We start from the raw sequence: 20,517 nt of genomic DNA, 5'->3' as shown, positions 1-20,517 counted from the left end.
TGCTGCATTTTTGGGTTTCACACTCAGCATTCTGGAGTTGCTTGTTTGTAGCCTTTGTTTATTGGTTTCTGGTGCTAATCCCTCAAGGTGATGCATGGGACCATATGGACAAATGATAAGGAAATTAGAACATGGATTCAAATTGTCCCAAAGGAAAATTAAGAACTTTGTTCCCCCCACACAGAAGTGGTGAACTCATCCAAGATCAACATACCAATAACAACAGCATATTAACAACTGCTACTGCTTGCTTTTCATCTCTCCTGCCACTGTTCCTTGGGGCCTCTCAGTAGTGGTTCACCCATACTTGGAGCCAAGTATCCCTCTGTGCCCATAAGGGAACAAATTCTTGAGGACTCCTGCCTTTAGGCAGAGCATTCTCTTTTAGGATATTTTGAACTCCTGTATGAATAGGAACAAACCCTGGGAACCTTTTATCACCTGGATGGAGGGATTAGAAAACCAAAGGCATTCTCTTTGCAAAGTTTGCTCCTTCTAATCCTTTTGGGGAAGGCTGGGTAGTATGATCTCTTTCTTTCCAAATGGAAGAAGGCTCTGTGAGTAAGAGGAATGACTTGCCCAAAGAGTCCAGTTATTAGCAGTACTAAAATTTCCCTTCCAAACCCAGCAACTCTTGCTCCCTTGCTGAACTTGGCTAAGCCCCTTGAGGGGCGTCCTGCTGAGCTTGCTTAGCAGATGGCTCAGAGGCAGGTCAGCAGTGTTGAGAAAGTTGGATGGTCTGGTGCTGAGGGAAAGAACTTGGCGATGGCTCTGCTCCCCTCCCACCGGATCTTCCCTCTCAGGTGGCAAACTGTGGAGAGCCCAGGTGAGGAGGCTCAGGAAGGGCTCTTGGCCCAGCCTTGTAACATGAGCATCAGGAAGCTCCTCTCCCATAGGGGAAGCTGCCTTGTAAAACAACTGCAGTCCCGTCTGCTCCTGAAGCAGGATGCCTAGAGAGACAGCCTCCCTGGCTTTACTACATCTTGCCTGTTTAAGCTGGTGGCAGCTACAGCCCCCAGCATTAGCACATGGCTTCCTTTTCTTCCCTCCCCTGAACCAGGCAAGGTGGCTCCAAAGCCAGCTGGGCTGAGTGTGTCTTGCCATCTGCCAGGCCGCACTCCTTGGCCTGAGCCTGGGCTTCGGCCAGTGCTTCCACAGCTCTGCCCAGCGCCCCAGCCCTTCGATTCTCTTGGTGGTCCTGTGCAGGCCTACCAGGGTCCCGTTCCAGCCCTGCAGGGTGGTAATGCTGGGAGAAGACAGGAAGGGGTAGGGCTCAGGAGGTCCCCTCTGAGGCAGTCTTGGTGGTGAAGGAGCTACTGCATTTCCTCCCCCGCTGGCGTGCACTCACCATAGACCCCTGCTTTCTTGCCCTGTTGTGTGTGTGTGTGTGGGGGGGCGGGTTGTGGGTTTTGTGGCACCAGTGGCTGCACGAGGAATTGTGTGGAAAATCCAAGTTGGAGGTCACTTACTAAGAAAAGCTCACATTTCTCTTCAGCCAATTATGTCATGTTAGAATACAAGGAACGATGATGCCTTGTGATGGAAATACCTCATCTAATATAATCTGTCTCTTTTTTCATCTCCTCAAACCATGAAGAATAACTTTTTAGAAAGTTATTTTCGTATTTCATAAAGTATAGCATTTAGAGTAAGTTCCCTTTTGGCAATAGGCCAGAGTGTATGTTAGCACACCCCTATTAAACTGTCCAGACTTTTTTCTTCTCATAGGCACCTTGTTGGCTGTCTGTCTATCCATCTGCCTGTCTCTCTCTCACATGCACACACATGCCCTTTCCTTCTTTTTTAGCTTTTTCCAAGATGTTGATGCTTTTGGGGTTTATTTATCGTTCCTCAAAGTGTTGTGCTGGTTGGGAAGCCCTTTGCCTGTTTAGTGGAGCATCAGGGCTGGGCTGCCCTTGTCTTCCACACGGAGCCTACTGGTTCCAGGAGGTCCTGCTGTCATTTGACCACAGAGTGGTTGTGAGAGGCTCCTGCTTTCTGGCGAGTTGCCACGAATGAGGGGCAAGGGCCCCACAGAGGATCTCAGCCAGGTGCCACTTCCTGAGAGAGGCCATCACAGAGCCAGGCCCATCTGAGGGGTATTGGTAGTCCTTCTCTGCCACCTCTCTCTGTTCACAGAGAACTCATTTGTAGCGAAGTTTCTGGGCCAAGGTAGCTCTGTTTTGTTCACTAGGAAATACTACTGAGTTTCTCGGTTTTCCCCTTAATTAAGGGCAAGTGAGTCTCCCAGCATCCTGGAGGATGCGATGGGAATTTGAAGTTTCCTCCCACCCATGTGGCTTTCTGGACCTGGTCAAGCTAGTGAAAATTCTATAGGACCAGCTTAGGCATAACTGGTCTAGGGAGTCCAGAGTTGTACCCTCTGGGGCGGGAGTGGATGAACCATATCAAGGATCCAGAAAGCTATTGAGTGCTTTTGCCCAATGGTAAGTGTTAAATTCTGTTCAATTTCCACTGTGTGAGAGATCCCAACCTCTTCTGAGTCTTCAAGCCTTCTCTCTTTCTTGATGTTTTCCTAGAGCCTATAGACAAACTTGAATTTCTCCTATTAGGTAAAACCGTCCTTTGGTCCTGCATCTCTGTCTACCTACTGTCAAAGTCCCATCAAGTATTTCGAAGGAATGTGCTACATGTTATTTTGTCCTCATTTATGCTACTCCCTACTTCAACTGGGCTTGTGCCCTCATGACTTTACAGGAACTTTTCTCACAGTTGTCACCACTTGTGAACTAAAGCTCTGTGGGTCTGCTGGTCACTCCCTGAGTGGTACCAGTGATTACCCAGACGTGGTAATCTCCTGACTTGCCTTGTTCTTTGTTGGCTCCTTTTTCTTAGCATATCTCAAGGAAGGGATTTCTGAGAGTCTATCCTTAGCCTCATCCTGGCCACCCTATACCCTCTTTGGGAATAATCTTGCCTACTGCTAGTGTTTTTGCTGCCACCTATTGCTGGTGACTCTAAATATTTCCAGACTGTTTTCCCAGGACTTGGATATCCAGCCTCGGGCTAAGCGTTTCCACCTGGATATCCCATAGGATGTCTGAGATTGCTACTGCTGTCCTACACATAATCTTCCCCATTCTTTGCCTGTCTAAACCATATTTGTCCCATAGGTATCAATTTAAAGGCCACTTTTTTCTGAGAGACTTCCCATCCTACAGGCTAGATGAGACCTCCCTGTTAACCTTTGTTTACTATGTGTACTTCTTCTCTGCAGCACTTTGCAATTCGTAAATTATAAATTATTTGTAAATTATTTGTAATAATTCTTTATTTGTGTTCTCCACTAGCTGAAAGCACCATGAGAGCAGAGAGCCCTCTCCGTTTTGTTTCATGATTGCATATCTAACTTATATACCAGGGCTATCACAGAGTATGGACTAGATACAGATTTCCGATCCACTGAATCATTCCTTCCCCTAAACCTCCTTCTCTTGTAATTGCCATCCTGGTTGGTAGAACCACCATCCAACATCACTGAACATGGAGAAGTCATTCTGGATGCTTTCCTTCCTCTAACTTGCTATTCCTACTGGCTCACCAATACCTTAAATAGTTTTGTAACCTGAACACTCCTCACGATCTTGACTAACCAAAACCCTAACTCAGGTTCATATCATCTCTTGTCCCAAATACTATCATCTCATCTTAATCATTTTCCCTGCTTATAATTGTGTTCTTTCTCCTTTAAATCAATTCTGTCATACACCCTGCCAGAGGGAGCTTTCTAGAAGGCAAATCTAGCCACTCTGGCCATTTAGAATTAGAACCCTTCACAGACTCCCCACTGCTCAGCTCCCTTAGCATGGCACATAAAGGCTGACTGGGATGTGGCCTTTGTCTCCCAGCCCTCATCACACTCCTGGCAGGTTCCCATGAATAAGCCCTCCCCTCCTTCCTCCCTTCCTGCCTTTCTCCCTTCCTTGCCATGTGTATGCTTTCCTCTTATTTTAAATGCCCCTACTAGCCATGCATATCTCTTCTCCATCTCCTTCAACTATACCTGGAAGACTCCTGTTTTCATCTCTGATTCCTACCTACCCACCTTGGCAGAAGGCCACCTCTGTTGTGCTCCTGGAAAGCCCTGGCTATTTCTCTTTCTCCACATGAGGGCCTAGCCTGTTTTTATGACTGTCTCAAACACTCAACTGCCAGCTCTTGAGGGCAGGGACAAGGTTTAATCATCTTTGTAACCCCCATGCCTGGCAAAGTCCCTGGCATATATCATGCTTTTTTTTTTTTTCTCCCTAATTAAGCTCCATGCCCAACATGGCACCTAACATGGGGCTTGGACTCACAGGCCTGAGACCAAGACCGCAGCAGAGGTCAAGAGCTGGACACTTTACCTCAGCCACCCACCTGCCTCATGAATATGCTTTTTAAAGAAAATAATGAATGAGCTCAAAACAATGGGATTGAGGGACAGACTTGTACTCCTACTACTACTGATATTAATTGGCATTTCCTGCGTTCTTTCTAAGTGCTAAGCATTGTTCTAGGTATTCTACGTATATGGAGCTTCATATGTGTAAATCTTCACAACCACCCTGTAAATGTGGTGATGTTAGTATCCTTGCTTTATAGATGAAGAAACCAAGGCCCAAGTTTGCACAGCTAATTAGTGGCAGAGTGGGGATTTGAACCTCAGCAATCTGCTCCAGAGCCCTGGCTCTTAATCCCTTTCCTTTCTACTAGTGAGATAACATACAAAGACTTTTGAAAACCATCCATCTAACTCTTTGTGTTAATTACTAAGTCTAATAGGATTCTCTGTCCTTGGAAGGGAAAAAATCCCAAACTTGTCAGCAGGGCAAGCAGAGGGTGTCTCTGAACATTTTTATGAGAAGTAGATTATTACCAGGGCGGTGTGTCAGGTTCATGAAGAGTATGACATGTAGGTAGACAGAACGATGACCAGATCAGGGCCAGCTTAGTCCCACGTTTAATACTTCTCTCTCCAGTGTCTCAAAGACCACATTTAATCTTCTGGTTCTCTGTCATGTTGTTGAATGAGGGTGGAAGCACATCAAACTCCGGCTGTCATTAGTCCCTCAAAATAGAGTCTGACAAGAGTACCGGAGAGGTGGGAGGGAGCAGAGAGGATGATGGCATCCTTGAGAAAGGAGGCCATTGAGGAAAAAGGAAGGCTGGGGGCACCACTGCAAAAAAAAAAAAAAAGAACAAGAAAAACCTTTATTTACTTACATTTTCACACAGACTGGAAGAAAGCCTAACAAATGAGAAGAAAATATAAAGTGCTGGTGTTCTATGTCTCTGGCTTCTCCCAACAATCAGAACCTTCACTTAGGGAAGGGGATGCCAACACCTTCACCAAGGCTATGGTGACAGCTCAGTCCTGGGCTCAGAGTGCAGCCTGGTTTGTGGGTGGGCCTTGGGTGAGGGACCTGAAGCCTGATGATGTTTGCTGGTGTTCTATATTGGTGTGCTGGGCAGAAGGTACTATAAGAAAAAGAGGGCTGTTCTGAAAATAAATCTGAGGTTAGGGGCTCATGGGTAGCTCAGTCGGTTAAGTGTCTGACTTTGGCTCGGGTCCTGTGATGGAGCTCGCATCTGTCTCCCTGCTCAGGGAGTCTGCTTCACCCTCTACCCTTGCCCCTATCCTTCCTTGGGCTTGCTCTTGCTCTCACTCAAATAAAACTTAATAAAAAAAAAGGAAGGAAGGAAGGAAGGAAGGAAGGAAGGAAGGAAGGAAGGAAGGAAGGAAGGAAGGAAGGAAATCTGAGGTTGAATTAGTTCTGAAATCCTGCTGGAGACTTCCAAGGTGGGATTCTAAAAAAATCATCCGAGGGTCTGGGGAGGCCCTTTCCTGCTACCATATGCAGTGACTCATGGTATCTGACACACAAACATTAAATACTTCTCCCAGGCCTCTTTGCGGGTGAGAGAGCAGGGTCAGCAAACTTTTTCTGTAAATGTTTTCGGTTTTGTGCATCTCGTACATTCTGTCACATTCTTGTTTGTCTTACGATCCTTTAAAAATGTAAAATCTACTCTTAGCTCACAGACTGTGCCAAAACAGGTTAGTGGCTATTGTTTGATTTCTCCTGGTCTAATGTAATAACCCAGCTGTAAATTCAGGCTCTGCCATGTGCCGAGTGAGGGTCCCAAGAGAGTCCAGGTTATGTTAAACTTTGTCTTGGAGTCATAGAGACTTCACGGCATGAGATGGATTGGTACTCTAGACTTGGGGTCTGCAAACCGCAGCACCATAAGTCAAAACTGGATCTCAGAGGCTTCTAGCTACTGCTGAAGGTGAACAGGAAGTAATTGACCACAAAGCCCCTCTTTCAGGCCTCCTGATTACAGTGGCAACAAAAGGGAGTCTTGGTTGGGGCTGCCTGGGTGGCTCAGCAGTTTAGTGCCACCTTCGGCCCAGGGCGTGATCCTGGAGACCAGGAGTCCCACATTGGGCTCCCTGCATGGAGCCTGCTTCTCCCTCTGGCTGTGTCTCTGCCTCTCTGTCTTTGTGTGTCTCATGAATAAATAAATAAAATCTTAAAAAAAAAAGGGGGTTAATGAAAACAGTGAAAGGTCCCACTTTTTACTCTGAGGGTGACTTCATACTTGGAATGGCCCTAATCTTCGTGCCTGCAATGAGAATCCCTGATATTAGAGGGGGAAGATTCCATTCAATAGGTGAAAAAGCAAAGTTCTACTCTTAAAGAGGAGATGCATAAATATTACTGTCTGGATTGAGTTAGGTCCAAGGTTTAATAAAATGGGGCTGAAACTTCCAATTCTATTTATTGTCCCTATCTCTTTTCAAGGGACTAAGTTAATTTAGATATTGCTGTGATGCTCATTTGTCACTTTAGATTTTTAGAGGTATTGAGAACTATGAGAGTAACAGGCTAACCCGCCTTTTGCCTAATCCCTCACTCAGTGGGTGGAGTAACTGGCTAGTATCATTTTCTTTCTTGGGTCAGTTTTCAGGTCCATGGTCAACTTATTTGAAGCCAGTAGAAAATGTGTTTCAAATTCAGAATCTTTTAGATCTAATATTACACAGTGTTTGGGGCAACGTCCTATAATGAAACATGTTATTATTTTTGTAGTACAGCTGATATTTATACAAAGGAAGATAAATGAAGAGTGTAAGCCTAATTTCAGGATAGTGACACCAAATGAATTACAAATATCTGTGTTCAGAGCTTTTTGAATATCAGAATTATTGCAGATAAGGTTTTATGATCCATGTTACGTTTCTTAAATTAGCCTAGAAGCTCTGTGAGTATAGAAACTCTATCTTCCACAAGGCCTACCTAGCATGGTGCTTGTATGTAGTAGGTACTCATTAAATATCAATTGTTTTTTTTCTTAACAGGAACATGATATAAGTCAAGAGTTTTGGGTGGCTATTAAACAACTAGCCCTTTTTTTCCCCATTTTTCTAATTTCAAAATACATATTCAAAAATGTTGGAATTCTCTTAAAAGCTATAGTTAAACCAAAAGCTGCCTTGATGAATCATAGGTTAGAAAGTAGTAAATAAAGTCAAAGGCGTTGGACTCTGTGCATCTTGGTAGGTGACTGGATGAAGGACTGGCTAATTTGTGGAGGTCTCTTGTAGTTTTGTAATTCAGTAATTATAATATGCATAATAATTAGCTTATTAATAATAGCAATGAAGGTGAATATCAGAGAAGGCTTACTGTGCCATAGTCTTTACTTATTTAAACCATGAACTAAAAATGACTAAGTGTTATACTAACAATATTGAAAATATTGCCAGCAATGAGGTCATCCTCTGTGAACATCTGGCTAGCTCTTTACTCAGGGTTGAGTCTCATTTGGGAGCTCCTAGTTCGAAAGAAAGAGGGGAATTGGGAGTAGGTGTTAACAAGAGCAAAGAAAATGAATGTGATTTTACAATGGAAACCACAATAAAAGGCTGTGAAGGTATTTGTATTGTGGTATTAAAAAACAAGAGGATGCTTGTGTGGAGGCAGGGAGCGTATGGGAAATCTCTACTGTCCTCTTAATTTTATTAGAAACCCGAAGTTGCCCTTACAAAAACCTTGGGGGGAAAAAAGGCAAGAAGCGTAAAAGTGACTTCCTTAAGTATGTGCCTATAATTCTATCTTTGTTTTGAAGGTAAAATTGGAGGAACCATCATTTGGTTATTAAAAAAAAAAAAGGATATATTTTTTTTTACATGTGTGTGGATTCTTTTTTTCTTTTTTTTAATTTATTTTTTATTGGTGTTCAATTTACTAACATACAGAATAACACCCAGTGCCCGTCACCCATTCACTCCCACCCCCCGCCCTCCTCCCCTTCTACCACCCCTAGTTCGTTTCCCAGAGTTAGCAGTCTTTACGTTCTGTCTCCCTTTCTGATATTTCCCACACATTTCTTCTCCCTTCCCTTATATTCCCTTTCACTATTATTTATATTCCCCAAATGAATGAGAACATATAATGTTTGTCAAAAAAGGATATTTGAATAGCAAGTAAAAGAATGAAAGCAAAACCTCAAACATATAAATGAGATGCTGTGAGTCACCAGAAGAGATCATCAAAAAGCGTCATGGAAGCCTTCATGGCTTAAGGGTGGCCTTAAATATCTTAACTTGATTAGTGTAAATGTGAGGATACAGATGAGCGGGATGAAAGCACTTTGAAGGGAAAGAATGTATATGATCATTGGTCAGGGACTGTGGACCAGGTGGAGGTGTGAGGGCACTGTGGAGTGCCTCCCTTTGTCTCAGCCATGGAGAGGATTACAGTGAAGAAAACGAGGTACACCACAGAGCTGGTCTGTGCTGGTTGATACAACAGCAGTGGGTGGGATGCCCCTTTAGGCATGAACTCCTGTAGTGAGTGAGTTTCAAGTGGTTTATTTAGAATCTGGCCTAAAGAGGAAGGGAAAATAATAGGTCAGTGTTTCCCACCAGCTGGCTAGTTAACTCATGGAAGTAAGCGCTTTCATCACAGACTCTCTTCTTGCTGTTTGGGCTAAAGAGTTTGGTGGTTCCTCCCAGCCCCGGCTTTCCATTCCTAAGTTGATGTTCTGACTCAAAGCCACTGTGACTTGAAGGAGCTGTAGCCAACCTGGCAGGTACATGAGGGGTTGATGAATAGGCATTCCTCTACTCATCCACCCACTCTGCAATGCCTACTGGACACTGGTTAGAAAAGTCTGCCCTAAAAAAAAAAAAAAAAAAGAAAAGTCTGCCCTAGGGCAGCCCGGCTGGCTCAGTGGTTTAGCACCTGCCTTCAGCCCAGGGCGTGATCCTGGAGTCCCGGGATCGAGTCCCACGTCGGTTCCCTGCATGGAGCCTGCTTCTCCCTCTGCCTGTGTCTCTGCCTCTCTCTCTCCCTCTCTCTCTCTCTCTGTCTTCTCATGAGTAAGTAAATAAAATCTTTAAAAGAAAGAAAAAGGAAAGTCTGCCCTAGATGACCATATTAGGGTCCTCTGAGCAAGACCCTATATTGGGAAAAGGGCTATCTGTGGGTATGTTCTGCCCACCTTCTCTCACATGGCCAGAACATACCTCCTGTGGCTAGGATGTTGTTTTTTTTTTTTTTTTTTTTTTTTTTTTTTTTTTCAGAAGAGATGACCAGCAGCCAGCTTGGGCTCTCTTCACAGATCTGTTGGACCACTGTTTCTTAGTGAATTTCTGTTTTAGCTTTCTGAGGCTTTGAGGACTTGGATACCTGTCTCAAAATTGGTTAGGCTCAAGGCTGCAAAGCCTGTGAAAACCTAGGGAGATCACACCCTGAAGTGGTTCTACACATAGACAAGTGGCTTTTATGGTGGTTAAGTAATGTCAGGATGGAGGCTCTACTCATGGGTGATGAGTTCTTAGTAGCTTAGTAGACTGGTTGAGGACCAGCCTGGACTTAGACATCGAGGCAAGTGCTTCTCTCTCCAAACGCACAGGTTTCTCTGCTCTGAGGCTATCACTTGAGTGCTTGATGTCCCTTTCACTAGCAAAATGCTAGAGGAGATTAGAGTCTGATTGTTGAGTTGACTTCTTGCTGCCAGCATTCAAGAATGTGAAGGATCAATGAGACAAAGGCCATTTCTGATGGGTTTAGACCCAATTTAAATAAGCCATGCATGTATATGGTTCATATAGTACCTGAGCATAATCAGTTACATTAGCTCCCTGTCATTGTCTTATCGTAATAAGATCATGAGTTTTTTTCAAGGCAAAGGATACTCCCTTTTCCCACAGTATGGTTCCATGAGCCCTGCAGGTGCTCAATAAATATTAATTGAATTAATCAGCTGCCACAACACAGGTGCACACGTTTATCTGCCTTGTGCTTTCATCCAGCTACAAATATAACCTGTGCATTCAGCTGCCCTTGCAGGAGCGTAGGCTCTACACCACCCCCACTCGGGTACCTGCACAGGCTTTTTGCAGCTGTGCATTATCTAGATCCCTTTAGCTGAACATGCTCTGCAGAGTATGAGGCCCATTAACCCTTACACACATGGGCTTTGTAGTACATACACCCAGCTCTGAGGGTCCTTAAAACTCCTCTTTTCTCTCCCATCCCCGGTGTTTTCTGATGTTTCCAAAGATTTGAGGAGAATGAGGTCCATTCCCCACTTTACTTCTGGGGCAGGGTTTTTAATTACCATGTAGGCTTTGTTTTGTTGTTGAGATCAGGCTTCTCTGTGTAGGGAGAAGAGAATTCCAGTCATCCTGATGCATTATAATCAAGTTACTTACCACAGTCCAGAGTAACAGTTCTCTGCTTTCATTCTGATCACAGCAGGTGATACAGGAACGTAGCATCTCGTATTTCGCTAGGTGCTTAGGCTGTGGTTGCAACATTGCTTTACAGTGAAGGTTTTCAATATTTAGAGAACCATGAAGCCATTAAAAACTTTATCTTAACTCATGGTCTGCATACTTTACATAAAATGCAGAGTGTATTTTTTTAGAAATCAATATTGGCCCAAAATACCTGACCGCAAAATATATTTAACAAACACCTACACAATAAAAAAAAACAAAATGAGGGGCACCTGGCTAGCTCAGTGGATGGAGTGTGAGACTCTTGGTCTTGGGATTGTAAAATCTTAAAAATACATATATGCTAAAATGATAAACTTTAAAAAGAGTAAAAAATAATCTGATGCAAAAATGAAGACAGTAGATAAACCTATTGCTGATCATCCAGGTGGTCATTTCACAATATTAGATACATGGATAGGAAACATTGATCCCTAAAAAAAAAAAAAAAAAACAGAAACAAAAACCAATTAATTCATGCCATCAAAGGCTGTTGTTACCTCTCAATAAGCCTGGAAGATAGGTGATCCTGCTGCCTCCTAAGACTAGTGTCACAATCTTTTCATCTCCAGAATCCTACAGTTTGGTAAATGTTAGGAGCATAGCACCACGCTCAGAAAATATTTATGGAATGAATGAATGCGAATTATTCAGAGCAGTAACTTTTGTTCTCCTCAATTTCTAGTTCACAGAGAGGACAGGAGTGCCAGGTGTTTCAGTTGAAGGGCCCCGATTTACAGTTTGTAAGTAGGTGGGCAGTTCCCGGGGACCCATGCCTCGTGTGCCCCGCAGTCAGTGCCTGTTCTGTGTCCGTGAGCTTCATGTCTGTGTTTGTAATATACGTACCAATAAGCATACATAAAGTTACCAACATTTGGCGGGCTAAACACCAACTTCTGTTCAAAGGCAAACACTTAAGTGGGTATTTTCTGATAAGGGTGTCTACATGCAGTGGGTGTAGCAAACTGTGTGGGGCACAAAAAGAGATAATTTAGGGGAGTGGGCCAGCTCTGCCAAGCCCAGATAATGGGAGCGGACTTATAGGTTTCTTTCACACAGGCAGTCCCAGGCTGGCTTGGTTACGGATTACTCTGGATCTGTCATTTTCCCAGTGTTTTGCTTGTTTTCCATGTATGTCTATCCATCTGTCTCTCTCTCTTTAACAAGGGAGTATTATTTATGATATGTAGTGAGAGCAACAGTTCAAGGACTTGGGACCAACAGGTCTTATTTCTGGTTGGGCTAGTGACCTGAACTGCTCAGGCCTGTTAGGAACAGCAGCTTCTTCTCTATTCTGAAGTAGCATGCTGTGGTCACACAGAGAATACAGGAGCCAGACAGCTTTCTAAACGCTGACGTCTTAGATTAGGTGGGATCCCTGGAACACAGTTTGGATGTATTTTGGAAATGTTTGGCTATTTTTGGAAGAAATAGGATGGGGAATAGGAGAATACTAAATCTGACTTTTATAAATAGGAGGTGCTTATGGGGAACCCCAGCATCTTCATGTTTCTTTTCGATTGAAGCCTTGCTAAATGTTAATGTGAATTAGTGGGCTGTTCACAAAGTTGAAATTTTTCATTAGCAGCAATTCACCCAAAAGTTACACTGTCAGATTAGTGGCAGGCGAGTGTAGGTCACACTTTATCCTTTGCTTCTCATGGTTCTGTGATCTGGGGCAAGTTCCTTAACTTCTGTAAGCTTTAGTTTCTTCATTTTTAAAATGAAGAAAGTGAAAACCACTCACATGAGTATATTGATTATGAAATGAGCTATGTATACCGGGCATTTAGCATAGAGCCTGCCATATACTAAGTCCTCACAATATGATTATTATTATTTTTGTTCCTGTTTTCTATGATGGTATTCCACAAATGTCTGTTGTTGAAGATACAACAATGTTATGTGTTGGGACCTGATCCCTTCACATATGAGTAGCCAGTGGTTTGGCTGCATGGAATGCAGGGAGAGGGTTTGGATGGGAATAGTTGTGGACAGTTCACAACCGAGAGCATTCATTCTCTGGTGATCAAGGGACTCTGTAGAAATAAAGGAAGGTTGGGTTTTCTAGCCCATGACTTTTACAGTGGGACTCCTGCTAAGCAGCTCCTGGTGAGCATAGCCATCACATGTTCCCATGAGGATTCTCTGCGAAACCCCAGTTTGGATGTAGTTTTGAGGTCAGGTATGCTCTGCTATTGTTGGATCTCAACTGCAGCCTTTTTTGTTGGGGTGTTCTAAAGGCCCTGCAGACATCACTTTTGTAATTAAAAATAATCTAATAAAACATATTAGGTTGGCTGAAAGGAAATAAACCTAATTAATAGTAGTCCTGTGCAGGCTAAACAGCTCTCTTCTGGGATGGGATGCTAGTGGTGGAATGGTTTGGCTCAAGGCACATGAGCACATGTATGTTAAGAAAAAAAAGTTGGGACTCCTGGGTGGCCCAGCGGTTAAGCATCTGCCTTTGGCCCAGGGGGTGATCCTGGAGTCCCTGGGATCGAGCCCCACAAAGAGCCCTACATCGGGCTCCCCATGGGGAGCCTGCTTCTCCCTCTGCCTATGTTTCTGCCTCTCTCTGTGTGTGTCTCTCATGAATAAGTAAATAAAATCTTTACCAAAAAAAAGTCAATGTTGATATACTCTGAGCCTGCAACTGACCATGGAGGATAAGCTGCCAAGATGAGCCAGGCAGCATTCTCCTGTATAGACACACCCACTCTTCTCTCAGAGCCCAGCTTCCCAGGTTGGCTTGACCACCTTCATCCAGAGAAGGCAGCCACTGGAACAAGCCTGAAGCCTATAGTAACTCTCAGCAGAAAGTCATTCCCACCCCTTTTTTCTAGGATGAGAAGCTAGGGATTATGACGTAGCTGTGACTAAGTAGAAATGAGAAAGGAAGGAAGTTATTGCTTTTTTTTGTTGTGAAGAATTGTGGCAAACATTCAGACACTGATTTGTTGTTTCCCCTCAGTGGAGTAAAAACATTTCCCCCTCTGTTGGAGGGAAAGAAGAAGGGAGGGTGTCACATGACAAGTCTTGAGCAGCAACAGCATGACCACTCTGCATCCTTCCTCTGAGTATCTCTTCTATACCCGTGTCTGGGACTTCATGGGAGATGGTTGCTTTCTTATGCCTGCTCCTGGCACCATGAAAGCCTTGAGAAGTGTAGAAGCACAGCCTGCTTGGTTTACTCAGAAATCTATCATCCAGCATTTAAAGGATCTACACAGATACCCCAAAGTGTAAGATGGCCAGTACCCCTGTAGATACCATATAAAACCTGGATAACATTTCTGATAACTTTTTAAAAATCCCTCAATTTTGGGGGCACCTAGGTGGCTCAGTCCATAGAATGTCCAACTCTTAATTTCAGCTCAGGTCATGATCTCAAGGTTGTGAGATTGAGCCCCACATTGAACTTGGCATTGGGCATGGAGTCTGCCTGAGATTCTCTCTTTCTCCACCCCTTCCCGTTCCATCTCCCCACCTGTCCCTCCACCGCGCACCCTTCCACTCTCACACGAGTGCAAGTTCTCTCTCTAAATTAAAAAAAAAAAATCCCTTAATTTCTGCATGTCCCCAGCTTTTAAGTGCCACAAGCAGAGGAGAGACTAATTGCTGTTTTATTACTGGAGCACAAAGAGAGGCTAACAATTCATTCTTCCAAGCTATGGAAGCAGCCAGAGAGAGACCTGGCGCAGTGCTACTGGCATACACGTATTCAGGGCTGCACTCTCTGCCAGATGCTCTGTTAAGGACCCTAAATATGTTATTTCATTTGATCCAAACAGCAGTGCTGTAAGGTGATGACTATTATTAACTCCACTTTATACATAGGAAAGGGAGGCTTAGAGTTGAAATAGATGGCCTAAGGCCACACAGCCAGGGAGTCCTTCGTGGCAGTCTAACACCACATGTCCCTAACCATTAGACCGCACTGCCTGGGTCAATTCCCCACGTCAAAGTCACCTTAGTCTACTATTTCTGGCACTCAATCCCTTGTGTGCCACCCTCTGGTTCTTTCTGGAAGCTGGCTCAAGTCCTTGCTGAATGGAGGAGTATTGCCACCATGTACTAGGGAACATTGAGGCGTGGCCAACTTTTTGCAGTTACTTACAGACTATTTTAGCAATGACCACTCACTTCTCTACACCTTTCAGATGACCTCTCCTGGCTTATGTGTCCACCAGGCTGGCCACACACCCAAGCCTCGCAAGGAACAGCTGGCACTTGGCAGCACTTGTTGCCCCTGGCTCTTGCCAAGCTGTTTGGAGTCAGGCCCCTTTAAGAGAAGAATGTAGTAGCAGTTACTTGCAAGCAGCTCAGCCTGATTACAGGGTGAGGCGCTGATGTGCTGTCATTGGAAGCTTCTACGTAGCCCATTTACAGTGCTCAGAACTGGGGTACCCTTGCCCCAGGTGCTTTCACATGATAACATTTGCCGCGCACTTTAACAGATATGAGAGAGTGTTATCAAACTGGGGCACTTTGGGAAACCTTCTGCAAGAAACCCTCTTCGGTTGCACACATTGGAATTTCCCTTCTTCTGCAAATAGATAGATGTATGCTGTGTTAAGGAGGGACCCTAAAAAATAGAGTGGGGCTTAACATGGGGAGCTGGGGAATTAGACATGAACGCTTCCCTTCTGGCTCTCCCACTTGTTTGTCCCGGGAAAGTTGCCTGGCCTTGCTTCCCTGTCTTCTCTATGTCTCTGATGACTTGGGGTGTGGGGGGGGGGGGGAGGTGCTTAGAGATCCTCAGAGAAAATGTGGGTCTGATCCAGGCTAGAAACCAGCTGTATTCAGGTTCTGAAATCTCAAGGTTGAAATAACTGTGACCCTGCAGGGCCTCTTGGGCCTCGCAACATAGATCATCTTTCTTTCCTGTTGCCTTTCTTGATGTTCTTGTTGCCTAGTGTTGAGCTGGTTGTGGAAGAATCTGTCTCAGATGATTTAAACACTGTTTATAAGCACCCTGCTCCTTTGATGCCCACATTCCTTCCTACAGGGGGCTCGGGTCAGGCAGGGGCTCTGAGCCAGACTGCCTGGGTTTGAATCCTGGCTTCGTCCCTCACTGGGTGAGGGAGTGGGATGATCCCTGATCCCTCTAAAGCCCAGGTGACTTCACCTATAAAATGGGGAGGAGAGTGGCTGCCTCACAGCTTTGCTCTGAGGATTCAATGTGATGGTGTTTGTAAGGCTAGTGCCTGGCGCCAGGTAAGCTTGCAATGAATATTTGATGACAACAGCTTTATGGCTGGAGAAATTCACTCTCTCTTATCCAGGTGAGAAAACTAGAGCACAGAAAGGAGGAAGTTGCTTCTCCAGTTGTGCCAATGAGGGATGTTTAAATTACCTGTGAGCAACTCTAGGACTAGGACCTCTCATTATAAGCACTTAGGTAGTATCCATTCAGGAAATTTTTTGTTAACTAACTTGATGTGTATAATGACACTATCGCTTTATTTTTTAAGTTTGCAGTGGACAAAAAAGATGGAGATGGCAGCAAAATGTCAAGGCCATATACATCTCCCTGGTAATATGTTTCTTCCCTAGAGAAAGATGATCTCTAGCCCAGTAGTTAGCACATAGATAAAGTAAGGAACTTGTTAAGTGTGTGCCAGATAAATTCCCAAATGCGTGAAGGGCTGATGAAGAAAGGGCTCTGTGAGTCATGGCTAAGCCAGGTGGGGTGTGTGAACAGGTATTCTTCAAGTCACAGGGAGGCTTCTTGGAATAGCCTTTTTTCTTTTGAGGATCTGATTCCCTCCAAGAGTGAGTGCGGCTTTCTTAATTTGCCCTACAAGGTCTGGGGACACATCTTAAACAATTTCAGGGTTATGTATATGACCATGCATTTGAGGTAGTCAGTGTTATCTTTGTGACTTTCAAGGCTTTTGCTTTTTTACTGTTTATAAAGGATATTTTTGAGACCTTTAAACAATGAATTTAAACAAATGCCACAGAAAAATCTCCACTCTGCTGGCTCTTGTTCTGTATGCAGTAGACCCAAATAAGCATGTTAGTCTGGTAGGGTATTCGCATTGTCCAGAAAGGCTAGGAGTGGGCCTTTCTCTTGGAGAGATCCTAAGGTAGAAATGGACCATTAGCAGTCTCTGTCCTTCTGTCTCTCTGTCTCTCTCTCTTATGAGAAGGCAGAGACTTTCTTCTGGATAGGTGTACCATGGAGCAGAGCATTAACCAAACTCTCAGAAGACCTAAGTTCAAGCCTTGACTTTGCCACTTAAGTGTGGGCAAGGAACTTGATCTCTGAGTCTTACTTTAACTGAAACTGAGATGAACAGTGCCTCCCCCACCTATCTCGCGGGGTTGTCAGGTGGATCAAAGAGAACTTGCAGGAGAAAACTTTCAGATAAACATTGGTTATCCAACAATAAAATCATCACTCCCTGTCATCAGCACCTAACTAAATGCCATCTCTTCCATGAAAACTTCTCTTGTTTTTCTAGTATTCGGTATTCTCTCCGGTTTCTGAAGTCCCATGGCATTTTATTTATGCCTCCCTTTTGACACTTACCTAATTCTGTCTTGCTGTATCATTACTTCTATCCATATCTTAGGCAACCTGAGGGCGCAATCCATGCCTACACCATATTTATATCCTCCATTCTAGTACCTTACTGAGAAAAATGTCTCATTTCAAAATAAATTGCTGGAATTATCCTACATTGTTATTATCAAAGCAGTTCATAACAATGGACCTGTACATAGTAGGTTCATACTCAGTAAATATGTTTTTATTATTTTTATTTATAGTTTTAGTTTTGATATTTTGTTTTTAGGTTTATTAAGGTATACTTTACATACAGTAAAATACACTCTTTTCAGTAGATGGGTCTGTAAGTTTTAGCAAATGCATGTAGTGTATAACCACCACCACAATCACCTCCCACAATTCCCTGATGCCTCTTTGTTGTCAGCCCTTTCTCCCAGCCCTGACCTCTGGCAGCCACTGATTGGTTTTCTGTCCTTATAGTTTTGCCTTTTCCGAATGTTACATAAATTGAATTTTGCAGTATGTAGCCTTTTGAGTCCAGCTTCCTTCACTTAGCATAATGCATTTGTGATTCATTCATGTCATATGTATATCACTTCTTTTTTACCACTGAATATATTCCATTGTGTACCATAGTTGGTTTATCTGTTCACCAGTTAATGAACTTTTAGGTTGTTTCTGGTTTTTGGACATTATGAATACAGAAGTTATTGCATGAACCTACGAGTCAGATCATTGGATCTTATGGTAAATGTGTGTTTAATTTTATAAGAAATTGCCAAACTCTTTTTCAAAGTGTACTATTTTGTATTCCTACCAGCAATGTTTGAGAGATTAGTTGCTCTACATACACACCAGCACTTGTTGTCAGTTTTTTTTTTTAAGGTTTTACTCATTTATTCATGAGAGACACAGAGAGAGAGAGGCAGAGACACAGGCAGAGGGAGAAGCAGGCTCCATGCAGGGAGCCCAACGTGGGACTTGACCCCGGGTCTCCAGGATCACACCCTGGGCCAAAGGCAGGCACCAAACCGCCGAGCCACCCAGGGATCCCCTATTGTCAGTTTTTTTAAAAGGATTTTATTTATGTATTCATGAGAGACACAGAGAGGCAGAGACACAGGCAGAGGGAAAAGCAAGGCTCCCTGCCAGAGTCCGATGCGGGACTTGATCCCAGGACCCCGGGATTAGGACCTAAGCCAAAGGCAGATGTTCAACCACTGAGCCACCCAGGTGCCCATTATTTTTAGTTTTTATTTTAAAAAACCATTCTATTGGTGTAGTCACTATGGAAGACAGTATAGAGGTTCCTTCAAAAAATTATAAAGAGTGTGGCACCTGGGTGGCCCAGTCGGTTAAACATCTAACTCTTGACCTCAGCTTGAATCTTGATCTCAGAGTAAGGAGAGTTCAAGCTCTTCACTGAAAAAGAAATACCATGTGACCCAGTAATTCCACTATGAATATTTACTCAAAATAGAAACACATTTGAAAGGACATACACACCCCTAAGTTTGTTTCAGCATTATTTATAATACCTGAGATATAGAAGCAACCCAAGTGCCCATTGATAGATGAGTGGATAAAGATGTGGTGCATATATACAATGGAATATTGCTCAGCCATAAAGAAGAATGAGAGCGTGCCATTTGCAGCAACATGGGTGGACCTAGAGGATATTATGCTAAATTAAATAAATGTGACACAGAAAGAAAAATACCATATGATTTCACTTGTATGTGGAATCTAAAAAACAAAACAAATAAACAAACAAAGTGGAAGCAGATCCATAAATACAGAGAACAAACTGATGGTTGCCAGGGGGAAGGAGGATAGGAAGATTAGCAAAATGGGTAAAGGGGAGTGTGAGGTACAGTCTTCCAGTTATGTAATGAACAAGTAAGGGAATGAAAGATACAGCAGAGGGAGTATAGTCAATGGTATTTTAATAGCACTAAAAAAATTCTAATAGGGTCTAGTAGTTTCTTATTGTGGTTTTAATTTGCATTTCCCTAATGAAAATGAAATTGAGCAACTTTTCATGTGCTTATTTGCCTTCCATATATTTTTTTTTATGAAACATCTGTACAAATATTTTGCTCATTTTTAATTGAGGTCTTATTTTGTAACTGAGAGTTCTTTTTATGTTATAGATACAAGTCCTTTATCAGTTTGGGGGAAAATTGACGTCTTAATAATTTTGAATCGTTTAACCCGTGGGCATCATATATCTCTCCATTTATTTAGATGTTTAATTTCTTACTGTTTTTGAATTTTCAGATTCTGCACATATTTTGTTCTGTTTGTACCTAAGTATTTCATAGCTTTGTAAAGTGCTATTGTTTAATAAAAATTTGTGGAATTAATGAATAAACAATGTCAACCTCCTTATGAATGCTTGCCTTGATGCTGTAGTCAAATACAAGATGCTAGAATAAGGTTGGAAATTTCCCAAAGCCCTTGGTTATGGCCAAGACAGCAGTGAGGATAAGAGGTCTGAGTATAACTCTAGAAGGCAGGAAATACGGGCTTCATTCTGACCTCCTTCTTTCCACATTCTTTAACCTTGGACAGCTCCTTCCCTCTGCTTAGAGTCTGCCTCCTAGCACAAGTTTTTTATTGAGTTAAGTCTGTACTTTTCAGGGACTCTATAGCTATAGCTCTATAGCTCAAAGCTACCTGTTCTATAGATAAAATACACAATTGATTCTCTTACATGATTTGGATATGCTACTCATTTCACCCATTGGTCTGGTTTGGTTCCTAAACTGTCTCTTTTATACTCCTCCTTTGGGTATGGTACTATATTCCCATCAGGCCCTACTAAGATGTGTTCCTTGGGAGGGTAGATATATCTGTTTCACCCAATTAATGTGTACTAAATGAGTACCTACCGAGTGTAAGGGCCTCTAAGGTAGAAATGGCATCTTTCCCTGTAAGGAGTTTAGTTAATTTTGTTTTGAAGTAGTGATAGAAGTAGGTCTGAAGAAGGAGTTCCACTTGGATCATTGAACTCAATGGAGGCACCTGGCATCAAGAGAGGTTGGGAGAGCATGGATACTTAAGATAAGGGTGACAAAGGAAAGAGAGTTGCAGAAGGGGCAAAAGGGTAATGACAATAGACTCCACCTAATGTACACTTTCCTTTTTGCTATGAGAGCATGCATATTGAGCAGGGCCACAAATCTGATACAAGGAGACA

At 43.2% G+C, this 20,517-nt stretch overlaps 1 protein-coding gene across 3 annotated transcripts in view; it reads left to right on the top strand.

The window, feature by feature from the left end:
• The window catches only part of SPTB (spectrin beta, erythrocytic), a 146,621-nt gene that overhangs the window by 45,793 nt on the left and 80,311 nt on the right, over positions 1–20,517 (top strand). Inside the window, exon 2 of one of the 3 annotated variants that reach the window (XM_077909613.1) lies at positions 11,481–11,538. The exons of the other annotated variants lie outside the window; for them this stretch is intronic. The gene's annotated coding sequence lies outside the window, so the exon portion shown is untranslated. The remainder of the gene's footprint in view (positions 1–11,480; positions 11,539–20,517) is intronic. 3 annotated transcript variants of the gene reach the window in all.

Source organism: Canis aureus, chromosome 9 (assembly GCF_053574225.1).
Source record: "Canis aureus isolate CA01 chromosome 9, VMU_Caureus_v.1.0, whole genome shotgun sequence".
Classification (NCBI taxonomy): Eukaryota; Metazoa; Chordata; class Mammalia; order Carnivora; family Canidae; genus Canis; species Canis aureus.
The sequence above is the reverse complement of the archived record's forward strand: the minus strand, read 5'-3'. Positions and strand labels throughout refer to the sequence as shown.